This window comes from Microcaecilia unicolor, chromosome 2, assembly GCF_901765095.1.
Source record: "Microcaecilia unicolor chromosome 2, aMicUni1.1, whole genome shotgun sequence".
Classification (NCBI taxonomy): Eukaryota; Metazoa; Chordata; class Amphibia; order Gymnophiona; family Siphonopidae; genus Microcaecilia; species Microcaecilia unicolor.
Window position 1 is genome coordinate 193462747 of NC_044032.1, and position 10882 is coordinate 193473628.

Sequence of the window (10882 nt, forward strand, 5' to 3'; positions counted from 1 at the left end):
AGTAAACAGGGCCATTAGATTGTGAATCCTCCAGGGACAAGGAAATACCCAGTGTACCTGAACGTAACTCACCTTGAGCTACTACTGAAAAAGATGTGAGCAAAATCCAAATAATAATAATAATAATCTGTGATTTGAAATATGTTTTCTTATACTCTTCTGAGTGTTTAATACAATCATCAAATTGTTAAATTCTTGAGGCTCCCTCATGAGGTAGATTAGTCTTAATAGCTAATGTACAGCTGGAGTCTAATGTCTGCAACAACAAAAAGCAAATTCAAGTATTTGAAGATTATTTAAAACGTGTTGAAAATCTCATGGAATGACAAATTTCCCTCTTAAAAGAAAAAAGAAAAGTTTCACCAATATTCAAAACAACTGGACTGTAAAAGTCCAAACAGTGATGTCCATTCACTTCCACATTCCCTATAGCTATGATTTCAAAAGAGCACAGTTCACTAAACCAAATCCTGCCAGTTTCTTCAAGTGTGTCCTGTCACAACTTCTTTCACCATCAGGCTGCACTAGAAGAAAGAGATGCTGAAAAGATATCCAGCTCTTATTGCTCATAACCTGATTGACCAATGCCATGGCCTCCTTACCCAGCTGCGTCCCCTCTACATTTGCCTTCCTACAGAGCCGTCATGTGATGTGGGAATACAGGGCAAGTGCATGGACTATATTAGCCAGGAGGCTGCCATTTTGAATCAGCTTGTGAGTACACAAGCTCATACGGCCAAAAGAGAAGAGGTGCCAAAAGCGACTGCTGTCCAATGCGCCATTAACTGCCCTGCTTTCATATAGCATCTCCTCCTGAACACATACTGGGGACACTAGGGTCAAGTCCTGAAAGAAACCTTTTCCCACTCTGATCAAATGGAAACTTGCATAAGTACATAAGCACTTAAGTATTGCCATGCTGGGACAGACCAAAGATCCATCAAGCCCAGCATCCTGTTTCCAACAGTGGCCAATCCAGGTCACAAATACCTGGCAAGATCCCCAAAAAGTACAAAACATTTTATGCTGCTTATCCCAGAAATAAGCAGTGGATTTTCCCCAAGTCCATTTTAATAATGGTCTATGGACTTTTCCTTTAAGAAGCTGTCCAAACCTTTTAGGTAATCACCTTTACCACATTCTCTGGCGACGAATTCCAGAGATTAATTACACGTTGAGTGAAGAAAAATCTTCTCCGAGTCTTATGTAACTTCCTCGAGTTTCCCCTAGTCTTTGTACTTTTGGAACGAGTAAAAAATTATATTACTGCTACTCATTCTACACCACTCAGGATTTTGTAGACCTCAATTATATCTCCCTCATCCGTCTCTTTTCCAAGCTGAAGAGCCCTAACCTCTTTAGCCTTTCCTCATAGAGAGGAGTTCCATCCCCTTTATCATTTTAGTTGTCTTCTTTGAAACTTTTCTAATTCTGCTGTATCTTTTTTGAGATATGGTGACCAGAACTGAACACAATATTCAGGGGGTGCAGATGCACCATGGAGTGAGCGATCATAGTATTTTCTGTCTTATTCCCATCCCGTTCCTAATAATTCCTATCCTTATGGATAGAAATTCCACGTGTGATGGGGAAGTAGTGGGCATACTGTGTCCATCTGGTTAGCATGAGAAAACCATGAATACTAAGAGAAATTAGGAAAGCTAACAAAATTGGCAACATATAGCCCTTATTTTAGAAGTTATCCTTCATGTTTGGACGTTTGAAAACAGCATTTAGACACCATATGACATGAATGTCCCAAATCCCAATTTTTATAAAGCCAGGATATGACATCTAAACTGCGTAGGTCCATATGACAAGGGAGCATGGCCTGGAGCAATGTCTTGGGTGGGACTAGAGAGGGGTCCAAAATATGGTATGTCCAACTCCGATTGCAGAAGGGGAAGGGACGTCCAAGTCAAAAAAAGATGGATGTCCATATTTAGACCTGGTACTTGACATGTCTAGGTGACAGGTATTCCAACTAAGCAGTTCTTCACTGGATGGAGTAAAAAAAAAAAGCCCACAGTATGTATTTTTCTGTCCTTGGACAGCTCACCCATTATAACTTTAAATTCTAAACTTTACTATGTATAGTTCATGTGAGGGGCAATGGATTTTTAGATTACATACATTAGCACTCAAGTTGAATACTAAAAGTGATTGGGTCATTTCTTTTAACACCAAATTTAAAGCTGTAACCTTAAGTCCTTGAGTCTGATTGATTCAGTGTGAACTGGTTTCCCTTAAGTTGGCCACAAGCTCATTCCAAAACGATTCCATTTTCGATATGATTTCTTAGTCCGACTTAGGGAGCTGACAAAGGAAAATTACATTCACTAAGGGTGTCTTTTACAAAGGCACACTAGCATTTTTAGCACGCGCTAATGATTATCGGGTGCTAATGCTAGAGACGCTCATAGGAAGAGGTGGGCATCTCTAAAATTAGTGAATGTTATTTTTAGCGTGCGCTAAAAACACCAAGCATGCTTTTGTAAAGGGGCCCTAAATAAAGAGTTTTACAAACTTCTAAAAACAACTATTAAATAAAGGGCTAAACACTTTTAAACATGTGGCACTCTCTAACAGCTACTGGTGGCTGCAACAAACATGGCGTCTCATATTTTAAAAGCTCTCACTTCAAGTGAACCAATGAATAACACTTCCAATTCAGTTGGTTCACTTTTTACAGCTGGGTACCTGGTTGCTTCAGCAGTTGGTACAATGATCCTGACTTCTGCTGCCCTTCCGTACTAACATATTGGTGGGGAATCCTCCATCCAGGTGACCATAAAACATTGAGAGTTTGCTTCAGAAATAAGAGCAAAGTATTTTTCCTATTGGTATCATCATTCCCTCAACATTATCCAGAGTAAATAGGCTACTCTGTTCAGAATCCATTGACACTCTTCCAAAAATTAGAAATGTCTTGCAGGACCAGATAAAATTGGTGGATAAAAGTACACAACTAAGGGAGACAGTTTTAAGTATTTATTTCAATTCAGTATCCACTATTAAGTCCTAAACTGGGTACATGTAGATTCTATTTAACAAACTGCAGCCTCAAAAACGCTATGTTTACAGACAGTTGACTATGCTACCTCTTTCTTAAACCGCCAGTTCACAAATCTTGCTTGCCATATTCTGAAAATGTTATGAATTCAGGTCACTGTTGCCTGTGCTAACCAAATTCGTATACAGCACCAGTCTCTATAAATAAGTCATTAGTAATAAATAATTGACAATTCAATTTGAAAGGCGCTTTACTCAGGGGTAAGCAATTTAAGCCAAACCCAGTTTTCAGACTAACAATTTATTTTCATTTCTTTTCTAGTCATGGATTTAAAAAAAAAAAAAAAAAGCATAACTTGCCAAGAGCCTTGCGTTTGTGTCATGAGGTAAGAAAGTTCAGGAAAAGCTTGAAAACTCACTTCTTTGTTAAAGTGCTTTGTGAGAGTTTGCTGCTGTGAAGGATGTGATGGGAAAATACAAACTGTATTTGTTATATTTTATTGTGTGTGTTACGTGTAATCCGCTTAGTTGTAGGCAGACTATAAGTTTTTAATAAATAATAATAATAGATCACACATTTAAAACAAATTGGAGAAAGCATTTTTTCACATAACATACAATGAAGCTGTGGAAGTTGTTGCTGGAAGAGATGGTCAAAGCAGTTAGCATAGCTAGATTTAGAAAGGAAAGGTCCATAAACTATTATTGGCCATGTAGATTCAGGAAACCCACTGCTTAGTTCTGGGTGTGAGCTGCAAGAAATGGATCTACCCTTTGGTGTCCTGCTTGGATACAAGTGACCTGGATTGGCCACTTGAGAGAGATGGCAGGCTGAGTTTGATAGAGCCTTGATCTCATCTAGTAAGGCACATGCTATGTTCCTATATACCAGTAGTTCCCAAACCTGGTCCTGGAGGCAGGGGCGTAGCTACGGGTGGGCCCAGGCCCACCCAATTTCAGCTCTGGCCCGCCCACTCCCATTGCTCCCATTGCCGGCCACTGCTGCTTTTCCTGTTGAGCAGCAGGGCCGGTGCTACAAAAAGAAGCGCTCAGCTGATTGAGCTGAGCGCCGCCGCCAACGTTAACAACGAGAAAAAATGTTAAAAAAAAAAGCGCGGACCGTAGGCAGCCTCGAAGCATTGGCTGCTGGCTCTGCAGGCTCCTCCCATCTCTTACGTCACTGCCCCTGAGCGAAGCAGGGGCAGTGACGTAAGAGACGGGAGGAGCCTGCAAAGCCAGCAGCCATGCTTCGAGCTGCTTGCGGTGCCGCGCTTTTTTTTTTTACATTTTTTTCTCGTCTTTAGCGTTGGTGGCGGCGCTCAGCTCAATCAGCTGAGCGCTTCTTCTGTTTGTAGCTGGGGCTGGCGGGCCTGAATCGGATGGCAGGATGGGGACTGGGGAGAAAGAAGGAAAACGGAAGGATGGGGAGAGAAAGAGGGAAAACGGATGGCAGGATGGGGACTGGGGAGAAAGAGGGAAAATGGAAGGATGGGGGGAGAAAGAGGGAAAACGGATGGCAGGATGGGGACTGGGGAAAAAGGGAAATGGAAGGATGGGGAGAAAGAGGGAAAACGGATGGCAGGATGGGGACTGGGAGAAAGAGGGAAAATGGAAGGATGGGGAGAGAAAGAGGGAAAACGGATGGCAGGATGGGGACTGGGGAGAAAGAGGGAAAATGGAAGGATGGGGAGAGAAAGAGGGAAAACGGATGGCAGGATGGGGACTGGGGAGAAAGGGAAAACAGAAGGATGGGGAGAGAAGAGGGAAAACAGATAGGGGATGGCAGAGAAAGAGGGAAAACGGAAGGATCGGGAAGAAAGAGGGAAAACAGACTGAAGGATGGCAGAGAAAGAGGGAAAAGAGAAGGATGGGGAGAAAGAGGGAAAACGGATGGCAGGATGGGGACTGGGGAGAAAGGGAAAACAGAAGGATGGGGAGAGAAAGAGAGAAAACAGATAGGAGGATGGCAGAGAAAGACGGAAAACGGAAGGATGGGCAGAGAAAGAGGGGAAACAGATAGGAGGATGGAGAGAAAGAGGGAAAACGGAAGGATGGGGAGAGAAAGAGGGAATACAGATGGAGGGATGGCAGAGAAAGTGGGAAAACGGAAGGATGGGGAGAGAAAGAGGGAAAACAGACGGAAGGATGGCAGAGAAAGAGGGAAAACGGATGGATAGGAAGAGAGACACTGGATGGAAGGATGGGGAGAGAAAGAGGGGAGATGGATGAAAGGATGCAGAGAAAAAGGGGCGAGACTGGAAGGATGTGGAGAGAGAAGGGACACTGAACAGAAAAGGGTAGAGAGATAGACACTGGTTAGAAGGAGGGAGAGAGAGACATTAGATGGAAGGATCAGGAGAGGGTAGATGGGTGGAAGGATGGGGAGAGAAAGAGGAAGACGCTGGATGGAAGGGTAGGGAGAAAGAGGTGACACTGGATGGAAGGATGCAGAAAGAAAGAGGGGAGACTACTGGAAGGATGGGGAGAGAGAGGGGAGACACTGGAAGGATGGGGAGAGAAAGAAGATCTGCTGGATGGAAAAGGAGAGTAGTGAAAGACTGGAAAATAAGAGGAAGGGGCATGGGGAGAACAAGGGTGAGAAAAAGATGAAAAGCCATAAGTAGATGAAGGACATTAAAGAATGGATAGTAAGAATGAATTAAATCTGGACAGAAGAGAGAGGCAGAAAACATTGAAGAAAGCAAAGAAAAGGAGAGAAAAATGACAAATGGCCAGGAAACCCTGGCAGAAGAGTTAAGCGAAAACGAAGGAAAGCAGAATCTAGAGACTGGGAGCAACACAATGAGAAAAAGTAATTGGCCATACAACAAAGGTAAAGAAAATAATTGTATTTTTAATTTAGGAGAAAGTAATATGGTGTTAATAAAGTTTCAGAGACCAATACTTCCTTCCTTAGGTCAGGAGAGGATACCATAACAGCATTATACTGACCTGAGGCAGGAGGTTTTAGCCTCTGAAAGCTCACTGAAAAGGATTAGGCTATTAAATAAATTGTCTGAAATCTGATGCACTGAAAAGCAGCACTTTACCCTGTGTGACAAATGTATCTGAGTGTGACTACTGGGGAGGGAGGTTGAGAGAAAATTTTGTGCCCACCCACTTTGGGTTCAGGCCCACCCAAAATTGGCAGTCTGGCTACGCCACTGCCTGGAGGCATCCCTGTCAGTCAGGTTTTCAGGATATCCACAATGAATATTCCTGAGATATTTGCATGCACTGCCTCCACTGCATGCAAATCTCTTTCATGAATATTTGTTGTGCCTCCAGGACCAGGTTTGGGAACCATTGCTATGATATGAGAAAGGAATGTACAGGCTAACCCCCCCCCCCCCCCCTTTACTAAGCAACGCTAGATTCTACCGGTGTGCTAATACCAACACATCCCATTCACTTTGAATGGGCTGTGTCAACATTGCCGTGCAGCTTAGTAAACCGGGGGGGGGGGGGGGGGGGGGTAAATATTTTGTTTCATTTAGTTTCCCATGTTTTTATGGAATTTTTCATTTTATTTGGATTTTTTTTTTCATTTCACTGGCAATGTTATCAACAATGTGCACTATTGAGCAATAGTATATACTATTGACAAACCAGGAAAAAATATGGAAGTTCAGGTTATTTCCTGTTATTGCAGGTTAAAATGAAATGAAAAGACATGGGAAATAGCACTGACGTTTCCCATGTTGTTTCAAATTAATGCACATCCTTACCGAACAGTGCAGTAAGAGAAGCCTGTGCTTGGAACAGCCATGTGGAAGCACAGATTGTAGGCTCTGGTATGTACGAGTTCCAGAAGTTTCTGGGAACCACACAATGTGAAAGGCTGTGCATGATCATAGCTGCAGGGTGAGCTTCCAAATTTCATAAACAAGAACAGCGATTCTAAGATTAACTATCTGAAAAATACAATATTTGTTAAGATCATCATGCTGTATTCAATTGTACTCTTTAGTTTAATAACTCCCCTTGTGCAGTGGACCTACAGCCGAAGAGCTCTCTCATTCTGGCAGGCTTGTTGGCTGCCATCATGTGGACGGATAAAGGAGCAGATTTCAACTCCATTTCCATCATGCAAGGTCATCCTGGTGTGTCTGGTCCATTTACATCGCTTCCAGCCGACAGAGGTTCAGCCTACGCCAAGGATTCATGATATAACCTGAAGTCCTTCCTAATAATGTGTCTGCGGACCATTTTAGACTCTCTTCTCCTTTCCCTATTTTCTTCTTTCCCTGTTTCTTCTATTCTATCAAATTTAATTGTAACCGTATCACCGCTGATCTGGCGATAGCCTGTCAGTACATTGTAAGCCACTTTGAGCCTGCAAAACTGTGGGGAAAACGTGGGGTATAAATGTGCAAATAAATAAATAACTTTTTCCATACTGTCTTTCTATCGAACACTAAGGGCTCCTTTTACCAAGCTTGCGGTTAAAGGGTCCCTGCAGTGGTGTTGGTGCCTAGATTTGCCAAGGGCCGAGGCCCCTTTTCCTGCAGCGGGTAAAAAGCAGAAAAAAGAAAATGGCTGTGTGGTAAGTACAAGCTTGTTGCACAGCCATTTCCTGGGGGGGGGAGCCCAATTACCGACGGGTAAGCCCCCGGTGCGAAAAATAAAAATTTCCTGTCATGCTGGAAATGGCACGCAATGGGGGCAGCACTACAGCCAGCTCCCACGGTAGGCTGGCACTAGTGCTGGATTGGCACACACCATTGCCACGGTAGCTCTACCGCAGCATTGTAAAAGGGCCCCAAAAGGCTGTTTACATCACGGAGTACATTTATTTATTTATTTAAAAAATGTTCTACTCCTCACAATTCTACACGTAGTGATAACAGATAAAACTTAAATGCCCTTTGTTTCATTTATTTATGTGATACAGGGAAATTGAAAATAAATCCGTGCAGTGCAACACTATTAGAATTAAGAAATCTCTTCCAACATGGACACCTTGGTTTGCACAACTGTATATTAGCAGAGAGGTATTTGTTAAATTGAATGATGTTTGTGCAAGAAGCACATACTAAAGCAGCTGAAAACTTCAAAGGGCTCATTCCTGTCACCAGACACTGTAAACCAGCTCCCAGATGACCATCACTTCAGAAGAATAAAAACAGTCCACAGATGATGGAGATGGGTACACAACTCAGCATGCAAAATGTCTTCAAGGTGCCAGAGATTTTGTTGTTTTCCACTTTTGCAATGCTGTATCATTCAAGAAAAATCAAACTCCCCAAGGATGCTGTGGAGCCATTTGGATATAAATCAAATACATGGACTTCATTTTGGGCTGTTTGCCTTAGAAGAACTCTGTGACAAACATGTTTTCGTTTTTAAAAAATGGAAATTACAATCCGTTTTCTGTACCCGAGATATGCCTCACTGCTTGTGATACCAAACTATGGGGTCCTTTTACTAAGGTGCACTGAAAAATGGCTTGCAGCAGTGTAGGCACGGGTTTTCAGCGAGCCTGTAAAAAAAGGCCTTTTTAAAATTTTTGCTGAAAATGGATGTACTACAAAATCAAAATTGCCGTGCGTCCATTTTGGGTCTGCAACCTTACCACCAGCCATTGACCTAGCGGTAAAGTCTCACGCAGTAACCGGGTTGTAATGACCTACACGCATCAAATGCCACTTGGCGCTCGTTTGATACGCACATCCAAAAATAAAAATGATTTTTCAGCCGGGCGTATCGAATGTGCGCCAAAAATGAAATTACCACAAGAGCCATAACTGGATGGCAACTCCATTTTGCAGTGGAATGCATTGGGCATGCGTAGACACTTACACGGCTTAGTAAAAGGGCCCCTATATTTTGTTAGAAGTCAATATTCAAATGGTTCTAGCCAGCTATGAGAGAATAGGGTGGTTAGTTTAGAAGCTCTATTCTTAATTTTGGCATGTGAAAACTGGCATTTAGATGTCCAAATCTGTTTTTCAAAGGCAGGATATGGACACCTCTCCTGCCCACTAAATCACTTTGAATATTGACTGATAAGACTTTTGGTGAGTGAAGGTGAAGGACACAGTGCTATTGAGGTCAGTCAATAAGTGCTGGCTATTTGAGCTCACTTTTACCATGATGACTGTAGTTTGTTATGAAAGTCTAGTCAGAATTGTTTGAAATATTATAATATTGGTAGTATTTGAAAATGTTAATACAGTAAATTAGAAAATTATGCTTAAATAAATCAGGTTAATTTTGGTATGTGGTCCTATAAATATTTGCTGAATATCATACGAAGGGCATATAGGAAAAGGATTAATTCGAAATGCACCTTTTTTTTTTTTTTACTTTTATTTATGCAAACAGTAAACTGGCCAAGAGCCGAGACAAAAGAACTGCACAACAAAACACACTAAAGTGTACAAATACAGTACAATATATGAGCATAAGTGACCAATAGAAATCTCATGCTTTCTGGTTGTGTCTGATCCAGAGGCACTCATAACAGGTAGCCAGTCACTCTAAGATTTTTAAGTAAAACACCCAAGACCCCCAGTCATACAACCATTCAAACTCCAGACATACCACATACACCTACCCACTCCCTAAAAAAGGGGGGGATACAGTTCACACAACATATACAGTCTAACCAATAAGAGCCAGCGGCCCAGAAGAAGAAGTAGATAAAACCGGATCATCCTTGGACAAAAACGTTCAGCAAGTAAGTCCAATGTCCTTTTTGGGACAGGGTGTCACGTCCTCCATGCCAGGTCAAATGCCAAAGTTCAAACTACGCCACCTGACGCATTGATGGAACCAGATGAGGAAAAGGTGGTGGTTCTTCTTTGATCCAATATTGCAAAGAATCTTGTCTACAGTAAGACTCCACACATAATTATCCTTTTTTTCCTTGTGGCTACCTGTTCCTGCCCCTCCCAATTACCCAATACCAACCAAATCATACATCCACTCAATTCCCCTTCCTACCACCTGGCCCAAGAGAACTCGAACCTGCCACCATAACTCATGCCAAACGGGGACAGTCCAAAAAAATATGCACCCAGGTACCCGTACCCACCATGCAATGCAATAAAAGTCATCAGTCCAAAGCCACATTTGGCAGCCTCGTTCCCTAGTAAGATATGTCCTATGTAAGATCTTAAATAAGGTTTCTTGTAGAGAAGCACCAGCCAACACTTTATGCCCAGAGATCCACAATTTAGATAGTTCCAGCCCAGTAAGGGAGATTGCCAGTTCAGACGACAAACCTTTGCCAGCGAGTCCCAAAACTATGTCTGGTCATCCATCCTGCCCATCCCTATAACAACTCTTTAATTTATTAAAATGACAAGACCAATGATTCAAAATCCTCATTCATTTCTCCATCTGTAGGGCCTCAACACCTCCTCCTAAGCGCTAAGTCTGATAATAATGACGAATTTGTAGATTAAAAAAATGCTGCTTAGGGACATCCCATTCCACCGCACCTGCCCGCAAAGAGGGGAAAAGCTGCAGAGTCCAAGTTTATAAAATCTCCCGATTGCTTATACCCCCCTCTGCACCCAATGGTGACAAACTCCCCTAGAAAGTCCAAGTGCAAAATCTGAGTTCCCAACCAAGGCCAAAAATGGAGAGACCGTGGTTGACTGCTTCCGAAACTTCTGCCACCAAGACCATGCTTTCCTTAGAGGCACAACAAAAGAAGCAAGGCCCCCACTCCAGCCACCATGAAGCAAGGACAGAGGATCCAGATCCCCAGCCAAAACCACCAATATGTCATCTGAGAAAAACTTAGGTGCCTGACTATAAAGTTCATGAACCTAGGGTATTGAGTGCAGCTACGTTGTAGAGCCAGAGAACCACCCTGCTCCCCAGTTAGGGAAAGCTTACTAAGACTAATACGAGCTGA